At 45.4% G+C, this 15337-nt stretch overlaps 1 non-coding gene and 2 pseudogenes across 1 annotated transcript; all 3 read left to right on the top strand.

Annotated features, from left to right (window-relative positions):
* The first annotated feature begins 2299 nt into the window (after positions 1 to 2299).
* On the top strand, positions 2300 to 2371 carry trnae-uuc (transfer RNA glutamic acid (anticodon UUC)). The gene has a single exon. It is a non-coding gene; the product is annotated as a tRNA-Glu (tRNA).
* A 2693-nt stretch (positions 2372 to 5064) lies between these two features.
* LOC148811946 (5S ribosomal RNA) lies at positions 5065 to 5183 on the top strand (annotated as a pseudogene).
* Positions 5184 to 5720: 537 nt separating this feature from the next.
* Positions 5721 to 5839, top strand: LOC148811945 (5S ribosomal RNA; annotated as a pseudogene).
* The last annotated feature ends 9498 nt before the right edge of the window (positions 5840 to 15337 follow it).

The following is a 15337-nucleotide window of genomic DNA, read 5'->3' as shown; positions in this document are numbered from 1 at the left end:
GCGGAGGCTCTGAAAGCGAGAGCAATGAAAAGGTGCACGGCGCTGTGAAAGAAAACAGAGAAGTGAAAGGCAGTCCTTTCTCTAAGGAGGTAAAAGAAAAGCTTTCGACTCCCCGTCAGGGAATCGAACCCTGGTCTCCCGCGTGACAGGCGGGGATACTTGCCACTATACTAACGAGGAAGACACCGCACTCTCCGATCCTCGGCATCGTGTCCCGACCCAGCGTGCTGGAAGGCGACGCGTGCTGTGATTCCTTTACGGAACAGAAATGACAACCGAGGAGCCGAGAGATCATGTCAGCATTTCGCGTCTGAACGGAAAACACAAACGACCAACTCGGAATGACTTGCTTTTGACGCTTTTCAAAGCGTTCTTTGTGCACGACGACTGCGCCGCCTAGCAGATACAGATGGGTTGTACAACTCTGAACTAGCAAATGGAAGAGGGCTAAGCCCCCTCCCTTTTAGCCCAGGTTCGATCTGTCTCGCAGAATCACCAGGGCGCACGCACACACACCCGTACAGTTGAAGTGCTCTGCTTCATTTCTAAGGGCAACTCAACATTCACTCCTACCCCGAGAACAGAAAAGACAGCGTCCGCAGCAACAACAGCTCAGGTCTCTGCACAGGAGCTAAGCTGCCCCCATCTCCTCTGCTCTGCGGCTCCTGCGGAGTGGAGTCCTGCCTGGAGCCGTGTTTGCAGGCGGCGGCTCCCCGCGCTCTGTCTGTGCGTCCAAGAGCTCCTGGGAGGAAGAGAGAGCCCTCCCACTCGGGGGCTTTTCCACGGTCTGTGTGAGGAGGGGCGGGTGTGTCCAGTAGCTTATCGAGCGGAAGCCTGGGGCGGCGGAGAGCTGTGATCGTGCAGACCTTGAGGTGTCACCTCTTTGTCTGCTTTCCCGCCCCCCCTCCGCCCAAGCTCTGCTCCAGAGTAGCCCGGCAACCCCTCACACCTGCACGTGTCACAACCTAAGGTGTGGTCATGAGACACCCATGGGGTGCTGCTCTGTTCTTGCTAATTGTTTCCTGCCCGTCGCAGGCAGGAGTCCATGCGAGGAAGATGCGCTGGACAGAGCTCAGAGGGCACAGCTGGGTGGCTTTCCTTCTGAGTGACGTTCCTGCAACACTCTCCCGCTCCTCTTGGTGCGCTCATGCCGCAACACAGGAAGGCTGGAGCAGGTGGCTGTGGGCTCTGCGCACTGCCGAAATAGGTCAGTTGGGAGAGCGTTAGACTGAAGATCTAAAAGTCCCTGGTTTGATCCCGGGTTTCGGCATTTTGTTTCATCGCGCCCTTTGTTCCTCTCTCCAGCGCCCCCTGCCTAAAGTGACGCTTCCCTTTCTCAGCCCGAAACGCAAGCGAGACACCAGCAGCGGTCCCTGCAGGTTTCCGTAGTGTAGCGGCTATCACGTTCGCCTCACACGCGAAAGGTCCCCGGTTCGAGACCGGGCGGAAACAGCCTCTTTTTGCACACTCCTGTACTTCACAGAGGTCTTGAGCGACCGGTCATTTGTTCCCAATGTATTTCCGGTGCCTTCATGCACTCTTGTACCAAACGCACGTTCCTTCTGTACGCGGAGCCGATCATTTGCAATTGGGCTGTGCCGACAGACCAGGACGAGCTCTGTCGGCTCAAAAGCAGCGCAGGACCTGCAACAACAACAGAAAGATTAGCATCCAGCGGGGGCCTCTTAGTGAGCCCAAGATCTCATCAAGAATCGGCTCCAGCAACAGGGCTGGGCGCATTGTTCCATTCTCCGACCACTCTCGGTGTAAACAAGTCCCTCCTGGTCTCTGCTTGAAATGCACTTTCCTGCGTTTGCTTTGGTGTAACTGGCTTCCCCTGCATGGGCGAATGTGAAGAAGATCCTTAGTAAGTCATTGAAGAAAACCGAGAAGAGGTCGGAGTGGCCTCTGTCGTTCATCAACGATCCAGTCAGGCAGTACTCCTCTGTAAAGCGCCGTTCGTTCACATCGATTGGCTTTTTTTTGCCTTCATTCGCGCAAGTAGTCAAAGCAGACGCCCCTATTCTGCCGTGACCCGGATTCGAACCGGGGTTGTTGCGGCCACAACGCAAAGTACTGACCACTATACGATCACGGCGAGTTACCGATACCCACGTGGCAGGCCGGAAAAGGCTGTGCTCTCTTCGTGTGACCTAATTCGGAAAAGTCCTGACGTTGCATTTCAACTGAGCCCCAGTATACATCGACCCTTCGACACTCTGAGTGACAACTCTCTTGCGTGTTTTCTCATATTTATGTAGTTTGCTTGCATGATGCCCGGAACAGCGGGGTTGTGTGCTCCCATATGGTCTAGTGGTTAGGATTCCTGGTTTTCACCCAGGCGGCCCGGGTTTGACTCCCGGTATGGGAACGTGTCAGTTTTGCCTCCTGCTTTCCAAAAGATCAGCACCGTGTACGAAGGAGCCGCATTAAAACCACTCGAACGTGCAAAACGCGCGAGAAGAGGGGGTGCTTGTTTCCAACCGAAGACTTCTCGCGTGTGAGACGAGCTGATCATCGCTGCAGGAGGTGGAAGGGTTACTCTGGTAGACAGGGCTGACCTTCGACAATAGGATTTATACTCTCCAAGATGATATTTGCACTTTCTGGAGAGGCGATTTTCTCCACTTCAGTAGCCCGATTTCGTCGATTGCGTGGAGAGGGCTGTAGAATGTGGCGCCGCTTTTCCTGCTCCGTCCATGACAGGCGTGCTGGTCTCTGGAGAGAGAGCACGGTCCATCAGCGCACTCCAATAAAGGGACTGGAAGCAGCTGAATCGCATTGGCGAAGCTCAGCACTGGGCCGCTGGGAAGGGTTTGCTACCGTTTCCGTAGTGTAGTGGTTATCACGTTTGCCTCACACGCGAAAAGTCCCTGGTTCGAAACTGGGCGGAAACAGACCGGCTTCTTTTGTCGCCACGCACAAAAGGGGATTGGGGATTCGCCTAGCGCTGTGATCGCACAGACCCACTCACCTCTTAGTGTGGCGGGATCTGCACAGTGCATGTCGCAGCGCATCCTGCTTTCACTCCAATGCGCGTCCTGATGTACCCCAGTCTCCCGCGTGACAGGTGGGGATAATCACCACTATACTAACGAGGAAGACATCGCTCTCTCCGACCCCCGGCATCGTGTCCCGACCCACCGTGCTGGAAGCCGACGCGTGCTGTGATTTCTTTACGGAGCAGAAATGACAACCGAGGAGCCGAGAGATCATTTCAGCATTTCGCGTCTGAACAGAAAACACAAACGACCAACTCGGAATGACTTGCCTTTGACGCTTATCAAAGCGTTCTTTGTGCATCGAACAGACCCACTCACCTCTTAGTGTGGCTGGATCTGCACAGTGCATGTCGCAGCGCTTCCTGCTTTCACTTCAATGTGCTTTCTGATGTCGAGTCGTGTGCCGTGCGGAGGCTCTGAAAGCGAGAGCAATGAAAAGGTGCACGACGCTGTGAAAGAAAACAGAGAAGTGAAAGGCAGTCCTTTCTCTAAGGAGGTAAAAGAAAAGCTACTCCCCGGTGGGGAATCAAACCCCAATCTCCCGCGTGACAGGCGGGGATACTTGCCACTATACTAATGTAGAATTTGGGCATTTAAGGGGACAATTATTAATTGTAGCCGTAAATCACGAAATGGATTCTTTTAATGGCCTTAGAATCCAACCATGCGATATAACTCAAACAACACACACACACACAGGTACTAATACACGAGGATACATTTATTAATACATAAAATATGCATGTAAACCTAACAGATCTTATCGTGACGGTTTTCAGAATACAAAAGATATATATTCATTCAGTTACAAAGAGTTACATATATCAAGAGGACATAAGTTCAGTATATCATTCATTTAGACCGTTTCGTAATTGAACTTGGTTACAACTTCTACATTAGATACTCAAAACAAGTACATAACTCTTAGGAATAAAATTGATATCAACTGGTTGGGATAACAATTGAATTCTCAAGCTGTAATGCATTGAAGTTGAATACTCATCCAATCTCTGGGGATTCAGATCTCCTGCGGGCTCTTTGGCTCCGTGCCAGGCTGTGCTGTGCTGCAGATGCTCACTGACCGGCTAGTTAGTGTTGGCTTTAACTAGCAAAGTTTGTGCACAGGAGAAAAGATGACTGTGGGTCCCAGCAAGTCAGGAAGAGGACCGGTTCATTCCTGATGAAGCGCTAGTTCTGAATAGTGATTCAGCTGTCCACAGTTCCGACCTGTTCACAAGGCTTGCTGCTGGTGCTTACCTCAGGTGGATCCTCTGGTTACTCTCTGGCAACCTCCGCTCTAGACTCTTAGAACAAAGGAAAGTTCTGGCACTCGGACACACTGGTCGTTCCGTGGTTGTCCAGGCTGACTCTTAGGATGGTCAGGAGGCGCGCTGCGAGAATGTCCTGCCCTTGGGAGCCTTTGGCTCCTGGGCCGTCCTGCCCTGGAATTCTCCTTTGAATTCCCTTTAGAAAAGTCCAGGAAATAGTCTCTCAGGCCCTCTGTGTTGCCTGTTTTTACCTGGAGGAACTTCAGCTCGTTCATTGGCTGAAAGTTCCATGGGCATCAGAGTCCCACGTAGGTTACTCGGCCCTACCAGTCCCTGATTGGTTGTTGAAGGTGAGATGTGAGTCACTTACTCCTGACACTTAGGAATGCAGTCCAGATGTCCATCTGGCACACCCTAGAAAGATAGGCGCCAATGGATGACCATTGATCATGATAGCTAGGCTTAGCTAAGTGCATCCCCATTTGGGAGCTGTCCCTTATCAAAAGAAAACATCTTTAAATCAGCCTGCATGAATAGTTTCTCTGTGGCTGCACCACAGAGATGAACAGAGAGATGGGGCCTCATTTGAAAAAGCACAGCAACACTTAATTCTGTCTTATTAACAACCATTGCCGCTACAAGTGAAAGGCTGAAGTGAAATAGAGCGGGGACGAAGGCAGTGAAGAGAGAGAACGTGGGAAGAAGAGAAAAACGCAAGGGAAAAAAAGCAGCGTCGTAAAAGAGGTGACGGAGCTGTCCTCTCTAATAGAAGGGTGCCAGTGAGCCCTGCTGTCCCTTATGGCCACACCCCCTTGAGCATGCCTGATCTCGTTTGATTGCGGAAGATAAGCAGGGACGGGCCTGGTTAGTACTTGGATGGGAGACCGCCTGGGAGTACTAGGTGTTATAAGCTTTTAAGCGCAGGAGGCGCCCTATCCCCGCTCGCTCGCTCATTCCCCTGTTCACACGTGCAGTGCGGCTTTTCTGTCTGTTTATTTGTCAGCTTTGGCGAGACACGGGTGCTTGTGTATTAGCGTGAGCCTTTTTTATTCTGATCATGAACAGTTTTACAAGTCCGCAAAGGATCGAGGAAAGGTTTATCGCCAGCTGAAAAGAGACACAGCGCTTTGGCTGTGGAGACTTGTTCGGCTGGCGTTCGGGGAGTCGCCTTTTTCAGAATTGTATTGAGATCATTTTCCACAGAGCTCAGATGTCAAAGCACAGCAGCAGCTCTCCACAGCGATCCTCTATAGCGCCCTTTCTCCCGCAGCTCCGTCCTCATTGGAAGGAAGCAAGAGTGAAAGGCTGAAGTGAAATAGAGCGGGGACGAAGGCAGTGAAGAGAGAGAACGTGGGAAGAAGAGAAAAACGCAAGGGAAAATAAGCAGCGTCGTAAAAGATGTGGCGGAGCTGTCCTCTCTATAAGAAGGGTGCCAGTGAGCCCTGCTCTCGCTTACGGCCACACCCCCTTGAGCACGCCTGATCTTGTCTGATTTTGGAAGCTAAACAGGGATGGGCCTGGTTAGTACTTGGATGGGAGACCGCCTGGGAATACCAGGTGCTGTAAGCTTTTAAGCACAGGAGGCGCCCTATCCCCACTCGCTCGCTCATTCCCCTGTTCACACGTGCAGTGCGGCTTTTCCGTCTGTTTATTTGTCAGCTTTGGCGAGACACGGGTGCTTGTGTAATAGCGTGAGCGTTTTTTATTCTGATCATGAACAGTTTTACAAGTCCGCAAAGGATCGAGGAAAGGTTTATCGCCAGCCATTTATTCTTATCATGAACCTTATATACTGTATCTCTACATCCCATAACCTTTAACGGCAGGTGCCTGAGTGTGGACATGTTGTGATGTAATATTTATTTTAAAAGTAAACATTTTAGTAAAGTCTGTTATATTGTTAAAATCTATAAGCGTCTATAATCTATAAGATCAATTTTTGCTCGTGCTTATAAGTTATCGCTGCTAAATGTGTCTTATTCAATTATTTTAACACTTTTATGACCTATCCACTAAAATATAAAGACCCGCCCTACAATGCTCTTCTCAAAAGATAAAATAAGTTTTACATTTTTTGATTCAATGTAATTTCTTTTCTAGAGAAACACACATCATTTGAGGCTTGGGTTGCATGTTAATATTTTTAAGGTTTAAAGACTTTACGTTCACGGTACGTGGAAAATCATTTCAAACTTTTGAAAAGTTGTTGAGAATTTGTCATTGAAATAAGCTTACATATTTTAATTCAACGTGATTACTTTTCACTCTCGATAAAACACGTGTGATTTTGGGGCGGGGGGATATGGTGGGGCGTTCTAAAACATCACAACCATTTGAAAAATGTCTTGAGCATGGTTACAAATTTGGAGTTTATGCTTAAATTAGCCGACTTGCCAGTTTTGAAGTGTGACACCTGAGCTGTGAGGCCCCGATATTGACTGCTGCGAAGATGGCTTCTTTGAGTAGTGAATCATCGGATTCCTCTGCTATGCAAACTGAAGAAGTAGGTTGCTAAAATATTTTTTCTGATCGTGGAATTGTTGTTTCAATCTGCGTTTAGCGTATTTCGTTTTCAACACTTTGTCTTCTTTTTAGCAAAAGCTGACTCAGCACTCAGTGGTGTGTGACAGTGGCTGTCATGTGAACTCTGATGGCGATTCAGGTGTTGGGGGTCCGTCAACGACTGATGAAGAGTTGCTACAAATGGTAAATATTAAACCACAGCAAGTTCGAAGCAAACAAAGAACTCTAACACAAAAGAGGCATTACAATTTAAATATTTTAGGTAAAAAGCATGCCTATTTATTTTGTTAAGCCTTCCTTTTCTTTTTTCCTTTAATAGAATAACGAAGAGGTCGATGCATCAATCTTCAAACTACCATCAAGCTTGAATGTTTCGTGTCTGTTCATGTGTGTTCGCCAAAATGTGATTAATGATAATGTTCAACCTAGTTTAGCTAACGATGGCTCTAATGAGCCCGATGCTATGGATCAGATTGTAAAGTGGGTGGTATGTTGCACCTTCAACCATTGTTTAAAGGGGGTTGTGGTTGATGAATGCGCGGCCTGTTTGATTAATCATCCAGGTCAACGGGGTCACACATGCCTGGTTGTCGGGTGCGCGGATGGGTACTGTGGTGTCTCCGGGGGAAAGTTTATGTAAATGAAAGTAGTACTCACACCACACTTTTCTTTCCTGAGTTTTGTGGCGTTTCTTCCTCCAACTATCTTCCAAATACAGTCCGTAATCCGTTCCCTTAATCCTGATCCGATCCGAGTTCCAAAAGTCCGTAATAAAGCCAATCCGCGATGTATCTTTATCCAGTGTCCGTAATCCAAAAACCATAAACCTTTTCTCCTTTCAGTAGTCCGTTATTCTTTAGCCCGATCTTTAACATACACCTCTTTCCTCTCTTTTCCTCCAAACCGCATTCACCTTATCGGCTTCCGCCCTGTTCACTGCCTCCGGGGCACTTATATTTCGGTTCCTGATGCGGCTCAGCTGTGTCTCATTGTTTCTCAGGGTAGACCCTTTCCATTTACCGGTCAGCTGATTCTTTTTGGCAGCCATTTTGCTAAGGTCCATATCTAGTATTTTAAGTAGGTCATTCCGAAAATACCTGTTATGAATGACCCTTCCCCTGGTCATGTTACAGTACAAAGATGTGTTGTTTGCCGCATTAGAAATTTATAAGTGTCTCAGTTTAGCCCGAATTTTATCGGCTGTTCTGTACATCGCCAGTGGCCTGGGTGCCTATACTTTTACAGATGATACTGAGCAGATTATAAAGCACTTGCTGAGAAAAATAATTGACGACCGCTCGCCATATGAGAATGTACGCTCCTTACTTGTAAAGGTAGATGGAAAAATACTACACGTGACTTTTGGTGCGTTGCAAAACTTATTTTATACTTATTTATACTTATTTTTACAGAAAAGAAAAAAGATCTATGTAAAACCAGGGCTGTGAAATACTCGCAATGTGAATAGAGCTTTCACTCTGTTTTACAGACACAGGTGTGCCATTGTGAGAAGAACGAAAAATTTCGAATGTATACGTAAGAATTCTTACAAAAAGTGCTTTACACTCTTCTTTCTGCAAAGCTTGAAATGAAAATCAATTAACTGAATGCTAATGTCCTTGAATTTGTTAAAGAGATAGATGTGCATGTAAAGAACATGAGTGAAATTACTGCGATTCTGATGTTTTCAGATCAGAAACTGAAGCCTGGCGGATTCAGCGGTGTGTATTCCAAAATACAACGTATTTTACATAGAACCTGTGGTAACACCGTCCCTCTGATCACTCAGGCTAATTTATTTGCTCTGTTAGGGTCGCCCAGTTCGGTGTTCATGGCTATAAAAAATGGCAAGAGAAAGGGCGTTATGAATGCTTTTTCAGATGCTGCTGAGTTTCTGAACAATGTTGGGGCGATAGCTACAACTAATTTTCTGCACCAACATTTAATTGGCGATTGCAAGCAGTAGTCTGTAATGTGTGTGAAAAGTTTAAAAGTGTATACTGGGATGTTTCTGTAATTTAAAACCTACCGATGAAATAAAGTGGTTCACATTTCACATGCTATTTGTCCTGCGAGTTCTTTCTGTGACACTTTACTCAGTCAGTCAGTGTGCATGCGTGCGTGCGTGCGCTCACACCCAAGAAACTCGCGGCACTCACCAGACTTCCCACACCGCCAATTCCCTAGGGTTATAATAGATTGCATTCAAACCTGCAGCAGACATGATCACCTTCCATCCCTCGTTGCTAATACGCTCTTTCACACACTTATTTATAAATCGAAGGGGATGCGGTGGTGGGCATTTGGACCCTGAGGCCTGGGGCTGCTAGGGGTGGAAGGCGGGACAACAACACTCATTATGACACACCATTGGCTCTCGAGGGGGCGGGACATCCGCCCATAACATTGCACCATTGGCCGATAAGGGGGCAGGACATCTGCCCATGGCGGCCTCCCATTGGCTGAAAAAGGGGGCGTGGTACCTGTCAAAATGTTTGATGAAAGGTGTCGCTTTATTCTACTCCCGGGCCAAAAACAGCCCTCGGATCATCAACTCAATCAGGAACTCCCAGTCTCACAACTGCATTCCCTCGGTGCTTCCCTACCACCCTAACCCAATTTCTATCCCCAGGACCATCATTAACAATGACTACATTTTACAGGACGATCCCTCCATTGGTACTCTTTTTTCCGACCGCCCAATCATCTCTTATCGCTGACCACCACATAAGCTTCTTCTTCACAGCTCCCTCACACTCAGCACCTTCCCCTGCAATAGCACTCGCTGCATCACTGGCAAATACATATCTAACGACAATCAGGGCATCACAGGACAATTCCAGATAACCCTGACAACATCCTGAATCTCATTTACTGTATCTCTTGCAAAAAATGCCCAGCTATCTACATTTGGGAAACCGAAAGGAGACTAGGAGAATGCTTCAGAGAACATATTAGGGCTGGGAAGGTTAAAGATTTCTCCAAGCCCATAGTTTTTCTTTTCACCTCAAATAGCCAGGATCTCTCAATGACTGACTTATTTTAATGTAATCTTCTCTATTCTCTTGCAGGTTTTGACTTCACACCTTTCTTCACCTCTCTCCATTTTGCACTTCCTGAGTGGCCTCTCTGCTGCTCCTGCCTCCTCCCTTCTCCCAGCTTTTGTTCTTCTGTGCTATTTAATCTTTGTAATCTGCCCTGTCTTTCTCACACCTGAAGAAGGCTTCACAGCCGAAACATTGAGTTTTCTCTCTTCTCTTTTCAGTATGGAATAAACCTATTACTTGTTCCTTTGCAGACTACACATGCTGACATAGTGTAGTTCAGGTGGGTAGCTGCTTCAATATACATTTGTAAATGTCAATTTAAACTGTAAAAATAGTAAGATTGTAACTCCACTTTAAAACGTGGCAAGAAATAGACACATGGCAGGCTACACCCTGGAAAGGACACCAGTCCATCCCAGGGCAAAGATATAAAAAATAAACATATAGGCAGCACATATCAAGCCTTACAAGAAATCATTAACACCCTCAACACACACCACAGGTCCATTAAACTCAAATACACCAAGCATGGTAGCCTGATAGACTTCCTAGACACCACCACATACAAGGTTTCTTCCTTCAACAACACAGACAAACTGGACATCAAGGTATTTTTCAAAGACACATTCACACGGCTTACTGCACAAGGATAGCTTCCACCCAAAACATACTTTAAAAGGACTGGTAAAATCACAACTCCTACACTTCCACAAAATCTGTACACAACAACAAGACTTTGAGGAAGCCAAATACACACTCTTCCCAGCTTTATGCCAGAGAAGATACACACAAAGTTTCCTCAAAAATGTGGCACAAACATTTCTAAATAGAAAAACTCCAGATGACAGAAAAATACCCCTCAACACATCATATTCTCAACTCAGCATAAAAACCAACCAAAAACCATGATATTAGAAAACACAAACATACTGAGGGAGCACAAAATCATATCTGCACACAGAAAAAAACAAAAACCTTCAGCATTAATTAGTCCAAAGCAAGCTAAAACCTGTACAAAACAGATCATATACACCAAGAGCCAAACATTTCATAACAGAAAACAATGATCCAAAACAAAGAAACTAAAGAAATCTTCCAGTTGCAAAGGGCACTCTCAGAAAACATCAATAACGCCATCTACAGCATCCAGTGCAAAAAGTGCGGGGTGACCTATGTGGGGGGAACGGGTAACTCCATCCGAACCCAGCTGACACAACACAGGTACATCAGGAACCACGGGACTGGAAAGCAACCCCAACTGGACAGAGATAGAAACAAAGAAAAAGGAAAGGGAGTGGATCAAAAGACTTAATACTATCTTTACACAAGACCTGAACATCAGAAAAACCGGGAGGGTTTTAGTCGTTGGAAGGAGAGTGCTCTCCTTGTCCCAGATGGTCCCCTCTCGGATAAAATCTGGGAGAAGGAGCTTTGTTCCCCTCTCCTCAATAGCCAGACCCTACAGGGACTGGAACTCTTCACCATACTAACACGCAACAAACAGAAGAATAACTGAAACCAATCAGCTATGGAAACTCGCACAGCTTGCACAGTCCTACTAGGGAGGAAAACAAAAAGACCCTGATTGCCTATTGAGATGTTAATGGTCCATGCATAATCCCCACCAGGGAAAGCAGAAACCCATTCACCAACTGAAACTGCACCTACTCGTACAGAAACGTACAGAAGGAACACAGACCATAGGATACAAACTAGCCCCCTAGGAGGAACTACAACACACTGCCCCTTACAAAACAGGATAAAAACAGGCCAGCATGGACACAGTGTTCCAGAACAATGCCTGAAGAAGACCCAGGCAGAAACATAGCGACACACAGAAAGGCAAGATTGTCTTCCTATGGAGCCACAGATTCTACAGAGGTAAAGCTGCCTAACAGTGGAAACCTAATGGTGTCAACGAAGCTTTAGGCATTTAAATGGTAAGTATGGATCAATCCAGAGTTGACAACGTACGCAACCGTACGGTCACCCTCCACACTGCCTACACAACAAACATGTCAAACAGACAGGATACCTTCCAACAAGGAACCAGGATCATCTACAAAATGATCCAAACAGTCCACCATTAACAAAACACAGCAGTTTTATTGGACGGGAGAACCGAGCACCCGCCAGCCTACGACGGAAGACCGAGGAACTCATAAAACCTGCCAAGCCACCCAAACTCACATATTTGAAGCTGGTAAGCAATGCCAAAAATTGGCTTCACACCACACTGCAGATCCTCGAAGAGCACTATGAGGAAAATCTGTCATACAACTAGAGGATCTTGAGCTTCCCCACTGGGAGGAAGCTTTCACACTTGCTTCCAACTGATCAAAGAAACATTATGGGAGGAAATTGCAGAACACCACCTTTGGACCCTACAGTACACAAGCTATCAATACTGGGTTAGGGAAGGACACTCGGGCAGATCAAATTATCACAGCAGTTCTTAAATTCTACAACGACTTCTACTGGAAAGACTGCGAACAAGACCAAGTAAGAGTTAAGTTGTTTTATAAAGTCATTAATTTAGAGCAAGGTATAATTCTGATAAAAATACAATAAACAATATGGTGAAGCTATTGGAGAGAAAATTAAGGCTCGGTTAAGAAACTGAAACAGTCTTGACTTGTTCCTTTACACAAAAGTTATTTATTTTCAAAAGAGACCCATGAGGATTCCTCTGGTGTGCAAGACCTGCCTGAAGACATTTGACCAGTTTCCTCTTCACCTAAAGAGGGTGTGTATGAAATGAGCCTCAGCAGAGGAGATCAGCAAGTTCCTTCTCCAGGCCAGGAAGGACTTGTTGAATCACCTGAGGAATGGGCAGGTCGGGGATTGCAAGAGCATAGGGCTCATGTGTGGTGAGAATGTGAGACTGGCGGAGTCCATGGACTGTTTTATGTGGAATCCTGAAGACACATCAGCAAGGTAAGATATTTATAATTTATAAGGGTTCTTCTGTTTCATTTCTAACCTTTACCTTTATGTAAGGGTATGTTAAAATGATATACCAGTGGTCCAGATGCCCTGAGCAAGAGGCTGCTGTCCAGGAGGAAGAGATGCCAGAGACTGAAGTGGAAGAGGAAGGGGAAGATGTGAGTTCTGGAGAACTTTCTATTTTTTCCAAATGTATCTTTTGTTTTATACTTGTATTCTAGTTTGTCTTAGAAGTAAAAATGTTTAAATGTGTATTTTGTATTCCTACTGTCCTCCCAGTTCTTAAAAGCCATCAGCAGGCTCTCAGGAAGACGGTGACCCAGGCTGGACTGGACAGAACGCACTCCCTGGATGCTCCTCACCTGGCTGGGTTTAAACAGGACCTTACCAAGGATCTTGGAGTGGCAGATTGCTCTCAGGAGGTATTTATTTTTAAAGGCATTTAAAATTGAGCAGTGATATTTCCATAGCACATGTTTTTACTCCTTAGCTTAAAATTCACCCATGTGAAATCTCAGCCATAAACATAGTGACTCTACATTTGTGAGGTAGAAAATGTTTCCAGATTCCTGTTTTTATGGATCCATCTGCATCTTCCTTAAACTTTGTAAAGGGCCTATCCAAAACAACAATTATTGTAACCAAATGAAGACCACTGGACTGTCTCACCAAATCATTGCTAATTATATTAAGAACATAAACCATTTTCCAGGCTACATCCTAAATGATATCAGTGTGAAAGTAGAGGATCCCAGCCTGGCTAACCTCATCATCAACTTCCAAAGTATCCTAAAGGATATTCAGAAGAAGAACAGTAAGAATGTTGCCAAGAGATTACTAAAAATAGGTCATTTTCATTTTAAAACTTCTTTCAGTTGTACTTTTAATTTGAATACAAAAAAAGTTGATGAGTATTAATTTCTCCCACAGATATAGACAGTTGCAGAGTCCAGAACCAAGTACGAAGGATTGCTGGAAGGTGTTGCAAAGTGTTGCAAAGAGAGATGTGTTGCACAGACTGGGCAAGACATCACCTTGCCTGAGCAGCTTCTTGTACTGTATTACCTGCAGGCCTTTCTCCAGCTGAAGCACCTGTAGCACCCAGGGGTGGTAAAGAACATGACAGTAAGAATACTTTCATACAACAAAAGTAAGAAATTACATAGATGGGATTTTTACAGTTTGGTGTATTCATTTTTATTTTCTCGCTATTACAGGTTGAGGAATGGGTGCAAAGAAAGTGTTGTTTCAACAAGTGGGCACAAAAATGGTCATAATTCCTGTTAAAGAGCACAAAACCTCAAACAACAGCTGGCTTCCTTTGCATTGAGTGAAGAAGAGGAACATGCAAGTTGATGACTACATTGATATACCCATCCACTCAATTCAGGGTTGTGGTAGAACTGGAACCATCCTGGCAAGCAGTGGATGCAAAGTACTGTATCACCCATAATGTGACACCAGTCCATCACAGGACTCACTCACACCATGGCCAATTTTCATAGAAGCCAATTAAAATCCATGTTAATACCGAACAAAAGACCTCCACCTGCATAGCTCCAATCATGTACGGTATTTAAGAAAATCTGGAATGTACCTTAATTGCATTTTATTTGTGTTTTATCAGCCGTTTCATCTTTACTTCACTAAACTGTGCTGTACTGCCCAGGTCAGCAGCTGTGAAAGGAGACGGAGAAGATGGACTGGTCAGCCAATGTATCAACAGTGTCTGAAGTGCTTGAGGAGTGGAAGCCCAACACAGGACTGCCACCAAATGGCATGCAAATTAAAAAGTTGATAAAGTATCAAATCTGGGAAGGCCTGAGCATCACTGACGATCCTGTGAAGGGGAAGAAGTTTGTGACTTCCAGGTGTTTCCAGAAGGGAGAGGTGGTGTGTGATTACAACGGCAAGGTCATCACAAAGACAACTGCTGAAGCTCACAGATGACAGAGGGAGACATGAGATGTCTTTTCTTTTCAGATGAACCTGCACAAAAACTGTGCATTGATGCTCGTGAAAAACACTGAGCCTGCCTCCCGGATAAGGAGGCAAATTGGAAGATGGATAAATCCATCAAAGAGAAAAGACAATGTAAGGGCTGTAAGAAAGTCATTTATAATCAACGAACAGCCTGTCATAATTCTGTCTGTGACAAAAAGGGACATTGTTGAGGGGAGAAGAGCTCCTCTGTGATTACAGCATTTCCAGGAAATAATTTCAAGGTTGAAGGACAAGCTCTGGAGTGGTTGGTTCACTGACCATTTCCAAAAAAGAAACTAAGTAAGTTTATTAAAGTGCATATTTTGAAGATATTCATTTTCTTGTACCTTGGAATTAATGTAAAAATTATATTCGTGTTAATGTCTTGAAAATAGCATTTCTCATTCTCATCAGCAAGCATATAAGGAAAGGATATGGGACTGCTAAAAAGATACATGATTTTCAAAAGAGTATAGAAGGCAGATAACTATCCCACTCAATTGTTACTGCAAAGAAATGCCACAGTGTAAACCAAAAGGTGAACCATTCTTGAAATTTATTGACAGAA

Source organism: Atractosteus spatula, assembly GCF_055471065.1.
Source record: "Atractosteus spatula isolate fAtrSpa1 chromosome 10 unlocalized genomic scaffold, fAtrSpa1.hap1 SUPER_10_unloc_6, whole genome shotgun sequence".
In the NCBI taxonomy this organism is placed as follows: Eukaryota; Metazoa; Chordata; class Actinopteri; order Semionotiformes; family Lepisosteidae; genus Atractosteus; species Atractosteus spatula.
Note: the sequence above shows the minus strand (reverse complement) of the source record. Positions and strands in the feature narration are given on the sequence as shown.